Genomic DNA, 20,649 nt, shown 5'->3' with positions numbered 1-20,649 from the left:
GTCTTCTAATTATAAATTGTCTTTTATTTTATAAATTTTAATATAAATTTATAAAAAAAAAATCTTTATTTAATTTAGTTATTATAATACAATTTTACAAAGTTGAATATGTATATATATTTTGGTCACTATATATATGTTTTTAAAAAACAATATTTGGAATTAATTTAAATTAACCGCTATAATAGTTAAGTAGTTAATGAATGTGCCTCATGAGGGCAGTAATCTATATCTTCTTACTTTCTTCTTATCTTTCATTTCTATAATATATCAATCTAATACTTCCGTTTTCGAAAGCAACTCGTGTGTGCGCAGATTATGTTAAATTTAAGTTTTATTAAATAAATCCATTTATTAAAACAGAATCGATCATCGAATCCCCCAATAAATTATGGATTTAGTCTCAAAACCTTACATTTTAAATTAAAAAGTGAAAAGAAATTAATTTAGTGAGTTAATTAATATATTTAAATTTAAACGTGCATGATTAAAATTATTTATAGTGTTATTCATTTTTTTTTGCATCTGATTTTCTTTTAATTTAATTCTAAAGAAATTTACGAGATGTTAGATCATTTAATGATCATAGAATTGTTGAATAAAGATAATTATAATTTATGAAAAATATCCATAAAAACAGTTAACAAAAAATGATCATTGATACTATATTGATAGTACATTTTCTCATCCCATAGCCGAAAATTTCTGGAACTAAGGTAACGAAAAAATTGAAACTAATATAATTCTTGCAATTTTCGAAATTGTACTATATTATAAAACAGTTGCCAAAATATGGATAAAGTTTGTAAATATTTATTTTTTATTTGCAAACCAGTACAAAGTTAGTTTATTAAAACTATTTTATTGCTATTTATGAAAATAAATGAAAAAATCGATATGAATTAACTATTTAAATAACTTTTTTGACATATTATTTTTTATGTAATTATAAACATTTCACATATGTAAATAGAATTTAGAGATAAATTATTAAATTCTGAAATAATTAAAGAAAATGTTGATGAATTTGCAAAGAAAAAAAATATATATTATTTCTTTAAAAAACTTTATTATTATACAATATAATTTTTATTATACAATATAATTTTCATTACCAAAATAATGTAATTAAATTCAATTCAAAGAATCCATTCAAAGTGCAATTATTGTATTAAATTTGATCATAAAACATCTGTTTATAGGAAATAATTAAAAAATTAAACAAGATTTGAATTTGAAAAATTTGAACTATTCAAATAAAGTGACTTAAAATAAAATAGCTATAACAAAAATAGCTTTTCTATCAATTTAAAAACAAATTTGATAATATTATTATTACTAATTATTATTATTAAATATGAATATGAATCAATAATGATGTAATATCTTATATATATCATGATGAACAAACTTCTCATCTGTAGAAAATTAAAAGATAAAATTAGCTGAATAGATTAGTTAATAAAACTAAAGATATAAATAAAGACATAATTTTTTTTAATGCTTTAATAACAAAAATGAAATTATTGAATACATAAGGAATTGAATTACCATCATTGAATATTTCATAAGGAATTGAAATTATCAAAAAAATGTTTTAACAAAAGTTGTTTGGTTCAAAAGGAGATGGAGGATATTATATGATGAATTATTATAGTAAATTAATTTTTGTAGATCCAAGAAAGATTTCAATACCAATTTCATTTTTTTTAAATAGAACTATGTAATTTTGAATGCATTAATTTATTTATTTGGGTATTTTCTATAAAAAAAATAGTACATTTAACATAGCTATATTAAAAAACAATTGGTTAGGAAATATTTTAACTTAAAGTATATAAAATTTTTAAATGAGATAAAAAACATGAAAAATAATATATCAGATTTTTTGTCTTTTCATATATGGTAAATTTTATTCCTCAAAATAATATCTTATAGATATATATATATCTATAATATATATAATATATGTATATACATAATATAATATATATATATCTAATAATAATATCTTTCAGACCAATAATTTTCTTTGTTTTATAATGCTATTTACTTTTTAATAAATATTTTTTTCTTGGAGAAATTCCTATTTTTTTAAAATATTTTTTTGAAACATTTAAAAGATATAATTTTAAAACTCTGTTTAATAATATGCATTTAATTTATTTATTATAATTTTATATAATTTTTTTTATAAAATGTTAAATATTTAAAATAATTTATGAAATTTATTTAATTTATGAAAAAAATATTTGCGAATTATTTTATTTCTCTTTAATTTTCATTGTATTATGAAAAGAATTCGTATTAAAAAATTTAATATAAATTTTTTTTTATCAATTATAATATCAATTCAATCATATAATATAACTTAATTTTTTTTCTTTATAATTATTTATTTATTTAACATAAGTATTTCAAATATATTTCAAAGTATTCTTCATTTAATTGCTTAAAGAAATTTGATATTGATATATATTTGTAGTAAATTGAACTATTTTTTCTAAATTTAGAATAAGATTAAATTATTTAATACATTCAAATAGTCACAAAATTTCAGATAATTATTTTATTAAAATAAAATAATATATAAATAGTTTTGTAATTCTTAATTTTTATATTGATTCCAAGTTTTTTTTTAATATTTAAATTTTTAATCTTGTTTTCGTATTTTTTATATAAAATAAATTGAAGATGATAATATTAGATACTGGAAAAAATTCGTGCGGATTTTTAGATTCAGGATTTTTTAAAAAATAATTTTATTTGACAAGTCAAATAATCGTCATTTATTTTTATATTTTTTTTCAGTATTCTAACTTTCTTTTTAAAAATTTGGAAATTTATAAAAAATTAATTAATTAATTATTTTATTTTTAAACTTTTTACTTAAGAAAATTTGACATAAATAAAAAGAGGTGATTATATATATAATTTTTTAAATCATAGAAACAACATGAAACATTATATAGCATTTATTATCTTTCCTTAAATGATATTCATTCATTTAATATTTTTACAAAAAGCAAATAAATTTCATTTTAATTACAGATTTTTTTATATTTGAATATCTGCAATTTTTCATAAATTTGTATTTGATTGTATTTGATGATTATTTCCATAGTTTAGATAAGTAAATGAATCTGACAACTCGCAAGTCGTATTCAACTGTTTTTACATTCAAATTTTTTTGTTACTATACTACTTGAAAATGGAAATAAAAAAGATTATATATATTAATAATTATGTATAACAAAACATTAAAATAAGATAATATGGAATAATTACTAGTAAAATAATCAAGATATTGGTAATAGAAGTAATGATAGAGAAGTAATTGTCCAAAACAATAGGAGAATATGGAATGGTTAATAATAGGAAAATTGGCATAGTGAGTAGAGCTATAGTAGAGAAAAGAAGTAGTCTAAGTTGTCCTAATCCTAAAACAAAACACAATAGGACAATATGATAGAAGAATATTTAATGGAGAGATATTCTTGGTATTTTTGGAATATAAAAAAAAGATAAAAAGAATAATAGAGATAATAGATTATATAATCATATATATATATATATATATATATATATATATATATATATTTATTCACAATCATGTAAAGGAAAGCATGATTATTTTTTAGAAGAATATGGAATGGTTAATAGTGGAGGAATTGACATATTAATAGCAAGAATTGTGAAATGATTAAAGAGGGAAAAGAATTAGCTAGACTTATAATATTTATTTTCTTTTATATGATATTCATTTGTCATTGTATTTTATGAAAAGAAATGAATGAAGTTTTTTCTAGCTTTTTTTTAGATTCTTTATATTCAAATATCTATATAATTTGTACAAAAAAGTGCAGTAAATAAAATAAATGTAAATTTATCATTTTTAATAACAAAGGAATTTCATAAACATATTTATTTTATTCATTGTTTTTCTTAAATTTTTTCAAGCAGAATTCTACAATTTCTTCATGAATTATATGAATCTGGCTCTTGATTAAACGGTTTTCCTACTTTTTTCCTTGAGAAATTACATAATTTCCACTTTTAGTAAAGATTCTCATATCATGAATAAAATTATTATTATTATATGTATAGTCAATGAAATAAAACATATGGAATATGAATAATTATAGGTCTTATATAATAATATATAACAACTCATCATCGAATTTAATTTTAACAATTTTTAACAATTAAAGTTAAGAATAAAATTACTTCCATAAGTTACTTTTATAAGTTATTTCTACAAGTTATTTCAATAGCATTGAATAACAGCATTTACAGATAATTATCATCAAACAATTGTCAAAGCAATCTGACTGTAGATTAAACTGTAGATCAAAATTATATGAAGAGCAGATCAACTGTAATAACTACGAATAAATGTTGTTTAAACAATTTAAATAAAGTTGTTACTTAAAGTAACTTTATTCGAAATTTTAACTAGTTACTTTTTCAGCAGGTTAGTCTTCTTACAAATAAAGCACAAGTCATAATTGACTTGCCAGTTGTCAATGACTTAAACATTTTTATGAGATTCTTTCAATACAATCTTTTCTACACATATATTTTGCAATATTTATTACAATATTTACTGTAATATTTCTAAAATTAAATTCATAAAATAAGAAATCACGAATTTTTATTTTTCTATTTTCAATTTTTATTTCATATAAATAAAGAGATATTAAAACAATTAAAAACTACTATCATATATAGTAATAATATTATGTAATATTATGTATATAATTAATATAATTAATATTATATAATTAATATAATTTCTATTAATATTATTTTTGTCTTAAACTTGTGAATTATTTATTGAAATCAACTTTATTTCATTGCTAGCAAGAATTCTTTCCAGTATCTTTATGATTTTTTGAAACTAAATAAATTTTTTAAAATTATTAATTGGATTAACCAATTTGAAGTTTTTTAAAACGTTTGAGAAGAATTAATTTATTAGACAATATATAAAAAAAAAAAAAAAAAAATATTAAAAATAAATTGTTATTGATCAGAATTGGGGGAAAAAAAGTAGTCATCGATTAATATATAAAAGTAATAGGCATTGAAAGATTTTTAGATTTATTAATTGTAAATTGAAAGTCGTGAAAAATTGCGAATTTTTTAACCATTTTTGATTTACTTATTTTACAATAACATTATGAATGTTAACTAATTTTTATGAATTTTTGTGCATATAATTTACTTAAATCTACACGTTTTAAATTTTTTTTTATAAAGTTAGATAAAAAAGTTAAAAATTATAATTTTTAGTTTTTTTTCACAATTCTGACCAATAATAATTTAAAAAAATTATTTTTATATATTATTTAATAAATTAATTCTTCTAATAATGTTCAAATTGATCTAACTTTAAAAAAATTATTCTGTTTTAAAATATCCAATTATTATTATGAATCACTATAAATATTTTGACTTTCAAATACAATTTCGAATAATTATGTTTACAACAAAAATTTTTATACGAAAATGTTTTTACTTACTTTGATATTGTTGAATCACAATAATTTTGTTATACAATTAATAAAATCAATTAATAAAAAATAAGAAACAAAGAATATATTACAATATGATTTAATTTTGGATCAATTATAATATTAATAATAATAATATATGTAATAATATAAAATAAATAAAAATAATAATATTAAGTTTATTTTTATTTGATTTATTTTTATTTGTTATAATAATAAATGAAAAATATCAAATTTATAGTTATCCGAAATTGCAATTGACAAATATAAAAATAGAAATTTCTGTAATTTTCATTTTCAGTACATTTTTCATTTGATTTGCTTATGCTATAGATTCAATGCAAAGAAGACGATAATATTCTTTATTTTCTTTATTTTCTTATTATTGTTTTTTTTATAATTCAAAAACATTTCTTTTTTTTTTATTTGTATCCTATAATTTACATCTTTTTCTTTTTTTTTCAATTCTTTTCTAATGTTTTTTCTTTCAGTAATATGAATATAATTATAGTAAACTTTTTTTTTTTAAACATTATAATATTTTTACATATTTATTACTTCTAAATTTAATTTATAAATTTTGATTAATGAGACGTTTAAAGCTATTAAAAAGCGATCAATATTTAAAAAAAAATAAAATTTAAAAAATAGAAATTCGTAAAAAAAATATTTATCTTTTAAATCAGTAAAAAAAAAGTTACTTTAGAATATCAAAACATTATTTTATTATGTATGTTTTTATTGCGTATCGTATTTCAAATATAATTTTTCATATTTAAAATTTATGTTAATATATTATATAATATATTAGTCTGTATATTTTAAATATCTATACAAATTTTTTATATTTCGTAATATATGATTTACGACTTAAAATAATAGCATAATCAATATATTTAATTGATTATATAGCTAAATAAAAAAAAAATTATATAAATATAATTATATAAACATTATATAAATATAGATTTAAAACTTTATTATAAATAATGACAAAAATATTAGATTTAAAATTTTATTAAAATAATGACAAAAATAGAAAAAATAAATGACAGAGATTAATTAATCTCACAGTTATTGAGATTAAATATATTTATTTGAGTAAGTTATATATATTATAAGACATCAAGCTATACATGTTGTAAAATATATAAATATAATTACGTGTTATAGAAAAAAAATGTCCTTTTGTATAAAGTTTTATTGTTTACTTTTAAAGATGTTCAACAGAGAATTTTTGTCAGTATTTTCAAGAAAAACAAAATAACTTTAAAATATTTTATTTCTTTTAACCTTGATAAAAATATAAGAAAGAACTGTTAAACAATCAAAACAATTTTTTTCTAAAATCGTAAAAATCTTTCAAGATAATATTGAATGCAATCTAAAAATAATAATAAATACACAATATTTTTTTTAAAAATAGCCAAAAGAAATAAAAATTGAATGAAATCGAAATTAAGATCGTAATAATTTTATAAATAAAAATTATTTAATAAAAATTAAATATAAATTATTTGATAGAAAATAAATATTATATAACTATTAAATACTTTCAAAATACTAAGAATTATGTAGTATTATGTAGTTCATAAACATTTTATGACATGCATTCAATTCTAATGACACGATAAATAGCAGAAGAAATTGAATTAGCAATAGAAATTAGTATTAATACAGCGCAATGGATAATAAAGATAAAAAGATTTGATTAAAAAATTTAAAAAGATATAAAATATTAAAAAAACCACCATTAATTATAAAAAAGTCAGATTGGAATTTATAAAACGATGAATTCATTGTAAAAAGAGTTAGACATAAATAATTTTCTGATGAGATTTAATTTAATTTCGATATTATTTTTACAGAGAAGTGTATTTTTAAGAATAGAATTAATATTATAAAAACAAATAAATAATATAGATAATCATAACGTACTATTAAAGTAAAACAAATTTTGAATTTATTTTTTCAAGAATGAATAATAAAAAAAATATATTGATAAACACTTTATGCATATTCCATAATTAAAGAAAAAATCTATTTTTCAATAAAATAATGCAGCTATATATTTTGTATATAGTATAAGATTATTTTAAATATAAAAAATAGATATTTTATTATGTGAAATCTCCAGGTATAAACATTGTAGAAAACATTAATAAATATAAATATAATAAAAATTATATAATAATATTATATAATAATAAAATTATATAATATATATTAAAATAATATATATTAATATATTATTATATTAATATATAATTATAAATATAATAAAAATAAATTCTTAATTTTTTACGAAAAATCTGTTTTATAGTTTTATTATTTTGATATTATTGTTATTCTTGAAAATATTGATAAAACTTCTGCGTTGAAAAACTTTATATTTTGTGAACTAAGTATTAATATTATTTTTTCTTTTTAACATGAATTTATATAATTTTATATGATGTCTTATAGTATTTTAACGCATATTAAAATAGAATCCGTAAAATAATAGATTTTTTTTTTTCAGTCATTTAATTTGTATTGTCAAGAATGAACATTTTGAGATTAGGAATTAGTTATTTATACAATCAAACTTCATATATTATCTTAGAAAAAATTTTATTTATTTTAAAAAATTTGATTTTAATAAAAATTTATCTATATATGAAGCATAAAAATTGTATACAGCAATTTATTTTTCAACAGAAAATCTTTTTGAAATTAATATTCATTTTTTTATTACTTATTTTTTATATACAATTTTGCCTGGAAATATTTTTTAATAGAATATTAAAATTTAATATTGAATAAATTGAAATATTTAATATTTTTTTAAATTGAAATATTTTACAATTTTCTATTTTTTTTTTTATTATAAAATTAAAGTTAATTTCATCCTTTTGAATTGATATCTTATTATTTCATTAAAAAATTGTTTTATATATAATTCATTATGATTTATATATTAACAATATTTCATATAAAATAGAATTATTATTAATCGTTTTTATTGATAACATAAATTATTAATTGAAATCGTGTTCAACTCGTATAATCTAATTTTAGATTATATTATAATAATCATAAATCATTATTTTTTTTATATTTTATATTTTTATTATAAAAATATAATATATAAAATTTTAAATGATCTATATTTACATAATATTTTTTCTCATTTAAAGTTACAGAATCAATAATTTCACTAATTGATTTTATATTCATTACATTTATTTTATATTTTTATATTTATTATTATATTTTTTATATACAATATTTTTAATTAAAAATAGTAAAATATTTATGAATATATAGACAAAATTTATCTATAAGTTATTTTATGAGATGATATCATTGATAGCGAAAAAATTTTAAATGATTAATATTACTATTTGTTAAATTATTTTTTTTTATAGTGTTGTCTTTTTTAATTTGAAAAATTATTACAATATATTATCAGATGCATCTCTGCATTTCTGTTTTCAAATTGATTCATTCATTGCAAATGAAAATTTTTCTATTAAATAGTTTTCTAGCAATGCTAAAATTTTTATTTTTCTAATTAACTTCAAAAAATTCTTTAGATTTTTTTTCTATTCTTTAATTCCATAATTTTTTATGTTGCATTTTTTTTATAAAAAAACTTACTATTTAAATTCTTCATTATTTTTTTTTACATAAATTCTCTTATCTTCACTTACTTGATATTTGTTTAAAACATTTGTTAAAAATTTTGGCATATTCTTAATATGATATTTTTATTTATACCAATATTAATATAATTAGATTAGATTAATAGTAAAATATGGCTATATATTAAAAATTAATTATCGATAAATCTCACATTTGGATGAGATAAAATTGTGGAACTTTTCGAAAATTTGATTTCTGAATATATTGATTAAAATATTACAATAAATGTATATCTTTTACTGAACTATTCTTATCTCATAATAGTTTCAGCTCTTCGATCTTAATTTGCATGTATTTTAATAATTTCTTAAAATCGATTATTATGACCTTATTATTCAATGATCGTGATTTCAAATTCTTAGCATTTTTTAAAGTAGTTTTTAAGGTAGTATTTTTTAAAGAAAATTTTAAAATAATAAAGCATCTATTTTTGTAATTTCATATAATTAATATTTTTATAATAATTTATCTATTATATTATTTTTTAAAAATATTAAAAAAGTACGATTTACATGATGTTCTCATTATATCTTATATTCCAAGATTATATTTATTTTTATAACAAATATTTTGATTAGAAATAATAATTTAAAAGAAAAATTATTTATTATTGTTTATATTTATTTATTTACTTATTTATTTAATTATATTTGGCATATATAGATTTTGGTCTTTTTTTATAGATATATAAATTTCATAAATCTAAACAATAAATGATATATTGAATTATATTTTCTTTATATTATTTTCTCTTCACGAAATAATTTATTGCAAAATCATTTATTTTTTATTTTTTATTTGCAATATAATCTAAAAAACATTCTAATATGATTTAAAAATCATTCTAATGGATTTAGAAAATAGTAATTTAAAAAATATTTATTACAAAACTTGAATGCAAATATTAATGTAAAAAAAAAAAAAAAAATACAAGAAATAACATATATATTTCATAATTAATAAAACTTATAGCATTTTTACCTTTTTTTAATAAGTATATTAATTATATAGTAAACGTTACACTGTCTTAGCAATTATTGTTCTTTGTTCCATCCATTGTTGTTATATAATTAATCATGAATTATTAATATTATTCGATATGTATTAAATTTGAAAAATTTGTTTTATATGTTATCTATCAAATAAAAATTAAATACTAATTAAAAAACGTACACATTACGCATTATGTATGCATTAACAATTTGTGATTAGATATCTACCTCTCAGGCTGAGTAATATTTTTAATGATACACATTATAATTTTTCTTTACTTGGAAATATTTTTTTGAGGAAAATTCCAAAAATTGCCATTGATCGTTATTTTTTTTTTAAACACATTGTGATAGTTTAGTTTTTATTACTGGATACATTAATATAGCATTCGGTAACTCCTTTTTTTGCATTTTTCAAATATAGTTGTGAATTTTGTTTCCTCTCCTTTTATTATTTTAATAGATTATAAATGGGTTTACATAAATTACAGTTTTCATATATTGATAAAAATTTATCATTCAATTTTATTCACTTAAAAATTTTCTTAATTAGAGCATTTTTGTTTCTTAAGCTTGATTGCTTTTCAAAATAAGATTAAATTAGGTTAAGTAATAGAATTGAATGCTGAACTTTTAATCTATTTATCTTTTTCACAGAATTATTAATTATTAATAATAAATACAATCATTTTTTATTCATTTACAATAAATAAATTAATTAATTGCTTCGTAGAATATATATGTACAATAATATATGTACAATATATATTCAATATGTATGAAAATAAATAGAATTTATTTATTGTTCAAAATGAGTAATGCAAAATTTTGATATAAAAAAATAAATATGATATTTTTTTAAGAAATGAGTAATAAATAATATGTAGTTGGAATACAAAAATAAATGATAAATTACAAAGTATATTAAATTAGAAAAAAATTCTATCAAATAATAAATAAAATTAGATAAATAGTAAAATCAGTCAAAAATTCAACTCGATCTTTGAAATATATTATTTTCTTCTGACTATTCTTCCTTAATATTGAACAGATTTATTTAACAGACGAATTAAATAAATTTGTATTTAATAATAAATAGATTATAAATAAAATTCCAAAAATATAACATACACGATATCATCAGGTCAACATATCTATTGTTCTTTGTTGAATTGATTATTTATAATTCAATAATTTCAGTACAGAATTTTGAATTATTTTTATATTAAAGTGACGGATTTTTTAATGATAAGAAAATTTAACTTCTATCTTATCATAAATTTCTGCTTATTATATTTTGAATGTATTGTAATATAATGATCAATATCATTAATGTAAGAATAATGTATTTATCGTTTAATTTGTTATATCGTCATTTATATCAGCTAATTATTTATAATTTAATAAGAGAACTGAAACTTTTGAATTATTTTTATTTTTTATTAAAAATATTGATAGTTCAAAAAAATTAATTTATTTATACTCGATGTATAATATCTCGTTGAATGTTATAATGTTGATATTTATCATTGTATGTATTTTTAATTTATATTCTTTGAGAATGCAATACACCTCGAAAATTCGTTGTTAATAAAAAATGATAATTTGGATTTTTGATAATGTTGAGCTGCACTGGTTGCGTTTTTATCAAATTGAATTAATATCTACAATATCTTGAAATATTTGATATTCATTTATACAATAATTGTGCATTTTTGTAATTTATGCTCTTTGAGAATGCGATGCACTATCATTTCGAAACTTCTTGTTAATAATGTGATAATTTGAATAGAATTTTTTGATAATATTTTATGATAATATTGAGCTGCAGTCGCTGTATTTTTATTATATGATACTTAAACATATTGAAATATTTATTACTTGTTTGCATGATAATTATGCACTATATTCTTTAAAGATGTGATGCACTTTTTGTTAATTATATGATAATTTGAATTTTGTTAATTTGATATTGAAATGATAATTGAAATTTTTGTTAATTTTGAGCTGCAATCATTGTGTTTTTATCATGTTACATCTAAAAATATATTGAAATATTCGTTACTCGTTTACACAATAATTATGCATTTTTGCAATTTATGAATGCGATGCATCTCCAAACTTTTTGTTAGTAATATGGTGACTTGGATACAATTCTTGATAAGTGATAAGTTGAATAGTTACAATATATTGAAATATTTGATATTCACTAACATAATAATTATGTATTGTGAATTAAGAATTTTTAATAATTTGAGTTCATTTTTTCCCTTATTGCGCTTTTATTTTATTTTTTGAAAGGGAAGTCATTTTCTGGAGAAAATCCTTTTTCTTCAAAAATTGATATATTTCCAGAAAAAATATGTCAGGTTGATATAATGGTTGGAAAAGAAGAAAGTTTATGGATATATAAGAAAAAATTTATAATATAATTTTTAAATTATTTATAATATTTTTAATTTAAGACTTTTTAATCAAGAGCATAGTTTTATTTAAAAAATATTAAAGTGACTTGAATTTTTTTATTCAATAAAAATTTTTTTAATTTAATTTAATTTTTTTCTTATAAAATAAATTGTAATTTAATTTATAATTCGCTTTGGTTCTAGCTAGTATTTGAATTATAGTAAATTCTATATTTTTAGTATTATATGAAAAAGTAAATAATAATTGAAAATAAAAATTGAAAATTTGTTAAAATTAAAATATTATATATTTAGTTTTTATTTTTCTTTTTAATTAAAAATGCAATAAATTTATTGTAAGTTAACTTTTATTTATAATATAAATTATCCAATATCTTTTAATATGTATATAAATATAAAATAAATTTATTCAATAAATCAAAATATTCAATAATTATTCATAAATTTAGAAAAATTTATAATAATAATAAGATTGATTAATATTTTTGAAAAAATTTTGAAAAATATTTTTATCATCTGGATGCCAATATATAAATAATATAAAAATATAATTATAAAAAAGATTAAAACAAAATTTTAAAGTAAATGAATATTATTTATAATATGAATAATATTATAAAAAATTTAATAGTATTTTTATTAATTCTAATAGCATATATATAAAAAGTTCGTTTTGATTAAATTGAATAAATTTTTGTGGCGATATATCTCAAATATTTTTATATTATCATTGAAGAAAATATAATTTCATAGTTCAATTCGTTCGATTTTTGATTCTTAAGTTGTGCAGCAAATTATAATGTAAAAAATTGAGTCATTTCGATTGACTAATGGTAAATATATTTATTTTTTCTTGACAATTTCTTGACAATATTTTTCTTCTATAATTATTTCATTGGAATTAAAAAAATTATAATAATTCTCAGTTGCCTATTAAATAATCATTATTATTCGTTTGGAAAAATTTTTTACATGCTGATGATTATCGTACAAAATTCATTTTTCATCACACATCATGAGATAATCAAGAAACAGATCATTTTTGTTACATATATTATAAAATAATTGAAAAAAAAAAGTAAAAATCATTCTTCAGTTGAAAACTGACATTAATTCCTTATTAATATTTATTTATTATTTGCAATAAGCATATTATGTGTAGCATTAATAACAGATTAAAATATTTTTAAATTTCTCCCAATCTTGAACTAAAGTCATATTTGTTACAGTAAAATTTTGAAATTTCTGAATTAAAACATTGAGCAATTGATAGCATTATTATAATTTATACTAATTGTTTGTAAGCAAACAAGTGAAAAATTAATTATTTTATTGTTATATCATTCCCTATTATATATTTTTATAATAATTTAATTAGTAATATAACGATTGGTATTATGTATTTTCATTTATAGAAATTCAAATATATTCAATAGTTCAAATTATATTCTATAGTATTTCTGAATGTTTTGAATATACGACTTACCAAAGATTTTATAGATAATTCTTTTATAGATAATTCTTACATTTTTAAAGAAAACTCTTCCACATTATATTATCTAAACATTCTCAAGACATATCTAATACAAATCGATTTTACTATCTAAAATTTTATTTGATACTATATTGTATTTGATTTCGAATATATCATTACATACAATATTCTATGAGCAACAGTATTTGCATGTTGAGTTAATTACGACTTTCTATCACAATTAGTTTATTTGATCTTATTGCATTATTACATTATATATGTATAAAAATTAATAAGAACTTTTAACAATTAATATTCTCAAAATGATAAAATTAAATTAACATTTCAATATATTTATATTGTTCGGCAATATTTTTTGTTTCTTAAGAATTTATGTTTCTTAAGAATTATTAGTTTATTTAAATACAAGATCAAATTTAAATTATAAAATAATTGTTTGAATAAAAATTAATGATGCGATATATTATAATATATACATTATATTATATCATATTATAATATTATCATATTATAATATATATAATATGGAAATCTCATTTCATTTATGAACTCATAATTTATAATTGTATATTTTATTGCAAGAACTTAACAGAGCAAAGTATGCAAAATATGCGAAAAATATGAAAAAAATATATAACATATTCAGTTATTTATCTTTTATATAGAATATGCAAAACATATAAAATATGAAAAATATATATTTGCATAAATATCTCGAATGTAGTAATTACATTATGAAAATGTTATTATTTGATTTATATGAGACTACCTTTCTTCAGAAATTTTTTTGAGAATTACAAAAGTAATTTTTATGATATATATATATATATATTTGGAATTTCCCAAATGCAATTGATATAATCAATAAAAAACATATACATGAATTTTTCTTATATACATAAAATGCTTAGAAATTCAAGCTTTACTCACATTTAAGATAGATATATTCTTGCCAAACTATCAAGTTTGATAGGTCTGAACATTCTTTTTCTCCGCTATTGCTTCGCAATCTTCACTCCACTAATATTGCTCCATTATTAACTTTTTCATTTTTCTATTTATTCATATTTTTCTATTTTTTTATTATATTTACAATTTATTTTATTCCTTTCTTTTATTTCATAGGAATTAATGATCTCCGGAATAGAGAGAGATTTTGCATATGATTCGAGCTAGTTGCTAGTTACTAAAAGATCTCTCTTAAAATATATATATATATAGAAAATCATATATATAAAAATTAATGGTTTTCACTTGCAAGAAAAATAGTAAATTGATTTAATCAATATAATAAGTATGAAGAATAATAAGGATGAGGAAAACTTTATACATTTTTTTTTTTTATTATTTTGCAAGTGATTTACGGAAAATTGTGAAAATTTGGGATATGGGAAGCAAAATAATGGTGGCAGATTTTTTAAAACTATTTGAATTAATGAAGAAAAAGAATTTAAATATTCCTACAAGCTCTCTTTTATGAAAATCATATCTTTGATGATGAGATTTATTCATTATTATGACATTTGTGCAAATCATATAATCAAAAAAATGTATGAACAGAATTCTTCAACTTTCATTTTTCTAAAATAAGATATATTGTAAAATGTGCATTTGGAATAATAAATATTAAATAGAGAATTCTATAGAAATATTACATTTACTGAGAATATATTGTATATTATATAAAATATGTACTGTTAAATATGCTGGTAAATTGAAAACAAATATGAATCTTATTGATTCTAGCGAATTTGCAATACAATCATCGATTTAAAAAAAAAATGAAAGTTTAGAGAAAGCTTAAAGACTTGTATATAATTTTTTTTTGCCATATTGCAATTGAAAAAAGGATGAAAAGGGATTAGGAAAAAGATTTTTAAAATGTTTCTTTGGCGGAACATAATTTGACTTTATGAAATAAAAAAACTAAAAATAATGATAAATTAAAAAATTTATAAATTAAAAAATTATAAATATTATGTTTACATATAGTTTTCAATCTTTTTGTTATCTCTTATTAAAGTTTATTTATTATCAATAAATTATTAATATGTATCTATTATGATAGTTTTTATATTTTGATTCAAAACATAAATCCTACAAAATCAATCTTAAATTATTAATGCATTAAAAGACATAATATCTATCTTTCGAAAATAAAAGACATCGAGGGATAAAATAATTTATATAGAATTTAATATTTAAGTTTTTTTTATAATTTCTGTATTTACAATTATAATTAATTATTATTATTATTTTGCGAAAGTACCATGTTGATTGATTATTTTCATTTTCTTATTTTCTATAAAAACATTTTTTTCACAAAATTGATTTACATCAAGATAAATGATTAGAATTAGATAAATAAAAATTTCAATATTTTATTTCCATGGACTAATTGTGTTGCCTATGCACTTTTAGCGTGTTTTTTTAAGTATTGACAATATAATTTGATGTGAAAGTATTAACGAAAAATTCAATAACACGGTGAATTTTCTCCTACCATAGAGCCCCTAATGCACTTTTAATTATTTAAATTTATTAAAGTTTATTAGATTTTTCAAAAAATCTCAATTTACAAGATTGTAGACAGAAAACATTCGCTTAAAAATATGTACGTGTAAAATTTTAAAATAGTTTTCCTCAAATATAATCTTATTTATTACACATTATAGAAAATTAAATTAGCATTTGCATAATTTTTATTTTATTATCATTATCATTTCATTTTTTTTTTTTTTGAATTAAATAAAAAACTTAAATATTAAATAATTTAAATTTGGCTTTATTGTAATTCTCATACATCGATTTTTCTTAAAATAAATACATTGATTTTATCAATTGCAGAAATGGTTTTTAAATTTCTTTCTTTATATGACTATTATATTTTCTTGATTAAATTAATTTTATGTTTCTATTAAATAGCATTTTATTTTCATTTATTATTTAACTAGAAAAAAAATGTTATTAAACATTAGAAAATTATAAAATTCAATTTTATATGTTTTAAAACTATTAATTGTAGTAATAATAATTGGAACTTTTAAATATATTTCGCTAAAAATTTATTTAATATTTCATGCATTTTTTTCATTTTGCATTATAAATTATTTTTGATAATTAGAATATTAGATTTTACGTATCTTGCGAAATATAATTTTATATATTTCTTTGAATTTCCAAATTTATCATTTATTTGTCTTGAATTTGGATAGTTCTTTTTAAAATTTTGTTTATTTTTTTTTCTAGAATTAGTATAAATGAATATCTTCATATTTCTAGATATTTATATATCTTTTATAAATTTTTTGCTATTGGAGAATCATTTAAAAACATTAGAATATTATTATTAAAATATTTATATGTATTTGTATCATTGTAAAACACGTACTTTAACAATTATGCGATAAATTTGTTTTAATTATTTGTTATAATCTAACAGATTTTTAAAAATATAAATGATTTTATAGAAAAATAGAATTTTTCTAATTGAATATATTTGAATAGAAATTGAATATATTGAATAGAAATATATTTGTATCTCCAAAATAGTGGTTTGTTATATTTTAATTGTATTATTTTTTGATATTATTATTGATTACAAATTTATTATTATTGACGTTGAATAATAAAGAAGAAATCAGGTATATTTTGAAAAATTTTTCATGAGGTATGAGTTTGGCTGAAATCTTCTTTCCGCTTTTGTTTTTTATTTATTTAATTTAAATTTTTGTTTAAGAAGCTCAACTTATATATTGTTAAAATCATCCTAAGTAACATTCAAAAGGTTTTAGGTAATTATTGTTTATAAAAAAATTATTATTGAAAAATAATGAACAGTATTACTTTCATATTAGAATATATATGTTAATAATTTTGATTTTTTGCATGAAATACTATTTTATGCAAACAGAAACGAAATGCATTGTATCCATACGTATATTGTGGTAACTAAAATAAATTTAATGAAAAAATTAATTAGAAGTATCTAATGATTTTATAAAAAAATTTTATTTAGAAAATCCACAGAATATTCTAAATTTTTATGTATAAATGAAAAAATATTTTGCAAGCTCTTGCAAAGGATAAAAAATCGTAAATTTTTATTAGAAAAGTGAAATACTTTGATTAAATTCAAATTGATTGAATAATTGAAGATTGTTTTAATAACAGGGGATTTACTATCATTTCTATAATATATGTATATTATATTGATATGGAATATAAAATATTTTATATTTTAATTCTTATAAAAAATATTGGATATATATATATATATATATATATATATATATATATATATATATATATATGCCATTAAAGGTTTATTCAAGTAATTATAATTTACTAGAAATTTATAATAAATAATTTTTTTTTTATGAAAGAAATTGTGAAAATTTTTAATAAAGACATCATATTTTCAAGATTTTTTTTTTTTATTTCTATACAAAAACTACAAATTCTTTTCCTCTTGGACTGAAAGTTTTTTTTTTATCTTCTTATTTAATTATGATTGATTATTTTAATAGGAGTATTATGATCCTAACTTCAGAATTCTCTATTTTGTCTCAGTTCTTGGTTTTTCTTGTCCTTTTTTTTTTGTCAATAAAAACATATTCTCCATATATTCAACTTCTCTTCCTTTGCAATATTTATTTGCAATTATATGAAATATGTTCTTTGGATGATTGTCTCAAAATTACTTTTGCTTTATTAATAAATAATTGATGCACAATTTTTTTTCTCCATCTTTTGGAGAGTTGCTTGTTGTCATCTTTCCAAAATTTCTAGGGCTTGATAGTAAAATGCTTATTCTATTTATGTTAAATATATTTTTATATCATTTTTTGAATTCAATTTTTTATTTTTTACAAGAATTTTCTAATAAAAGAAATAAATAATAATCATATAATATCCATATAATATCCGAAATTATAGAGAATAAAAAAATAGAATAATAAATTTAAATCAAATATTAAGTCAATTTATTTCTAATGATAGCGCTCTTACTGTTATTGTTACCGAAAACGACTCATTGTTTATTAATTCTGACTGTTTTCATCATTTTGTTTAATTTATTCAGTTTAGTATATTACTTTATAATATATTATTGTTTTATATTATAAAATATATTATTGTTTTATATTATTTTTATATTATAAAATATTATAAAATAATATACTGAAATATAAAAATAATTATTTCATATTATGAAAGCATATGGCTATAATAAATATTAAGTCTTTCAATTTCATTAAATAACAAAACTTTCTTCAAGTGAAAATTAATTCTTGCTGTAGATTATCTTATATTATCTTTGGACGAAGAGCATGTTATATATTCTTATAAAGTATTCAATTTATATTTTTAGTGATTAATGTAATGTTTTAATTTTTTTTTTGTAAATATATGAAGAAAAAATTTGTAATTCCTGTTTCTCGTTCTATTCCTCATTTTTTTTTTTTGCGTATCAAAAATTTATATATATATAAGATTTTTTTTCTTTCTGTAAAAATTGTAAAAATATAGAAATAAGTTTACAATTATTTGCAACACTATATATTATCTGATAATTTTGGGAGATGATATATTTTAAGTTATAAATATTGTAATATATCAGATATACTTTAAAAATATATATATATATATATATAATTATGATATATAATTCTGCCATATATTTTGAAAATGCATTTATATCTCAATCGATTTCAAATGTTTTGAAAAGTATGTATCTACACTTTTGACATTATCAAATGGATTGGTAAATATCATAAATTTAAGTAAGCAATTAATTAATACTAAACAAATTGCTTACTCAAGTTCGCAAAAAAAGTATATATTTATATCAAAATCACTAATATCAGACTGAGAAAGCATTACACATGTTCTACTCTTCTATTAAACAATACTACTACAATTATAGTAGTCATTCAAGTGTAAAAATTCATGGCTTCTCTTTTTCATGATTTTAATTTGAGAAAGTTGGAATTACACAAGATTATTGGATAAGATTTTTATTTTTATTATTTTTCTATTAACTATTAAACAATGATTGATTTTTGTCTTGTTATAAAGTTCGCTTAAATATATATTGCTGAGAATTGAAACATGATAAAAAAAGGATCCAAAAAGAAATTTAATGACAAAAGAATCCAAGAAATCATGTGAGATTAAGTGATATCTCTTGCTAGTAGGAAAATTAATTATATAGCATATATAGCATCATTTAGTATTCAATTTTTGTAAATTAAATTTTGTTTGTGCAATACATCAGCAAAAAAAAAACATCAATTGATTTATTGATTTATAAATCCGAATTCTCCGCATCAATTTTACTTATCATAATATATAGTTTTTAACCGTTTCAATAGTTTTTATTTATATGAGATGTGATTATAGTGAAAAGATAAAAATTCATATTATTTTATTTTTGGCCATTCAACAGCGACGGATATGAACCTTATCAAGGCCATTCGTTCGCTATTCGCGATATAGTGTTCGCGAGATAATGAATGCCAACATTTCCAAGG

The 20,649-nt window shown here is 17.8% G+C and overlaps 1 long non-coding RNA gene across 3 annotated transcripts in view; it reads left to right on the top strand.

Moving 5' to 3' along the window:
• The first annotated feature begins 271 nt into the window (after positions 1-271).
• The window catches only part of LOC100577185, a 171,611-nt gene continuing 151,233 nt past the window's right edge, over positions 272-20,649 (top strand). The window contains exons 1-2 of one of the 3 annotated variants that reach the window (XR_003304275.1): positions 272-449; positions 554-716. This is a non-coding gene — a long non-coding RNA (uncharacterized LOC100577185). The remainder of the gene's footprint in view (positions 450-553; positions 717-20,649) is intronic. The other 2 variants (XR_003304272.1, XR_003304273.1) reach the window with 2 other exon arrangements.

The sequence above is a fragment of the Apis mellifera genome, linkage group LG3, assembly GCF_003254395.2.
Source record: "Apis mellifera strain DH4 linkage group LG3, Amel_HAv3.1, whole genome shotgun sequence".
Lineage (NCBI taxonomy): Eukaryota > Metazoa > Arthropoda > Insecta > Hymenoptera > Apidae > Apis > Apis mellifera.
This window is presented reverse-complemented; position numbering and strand designations above follow the sequence as displayed.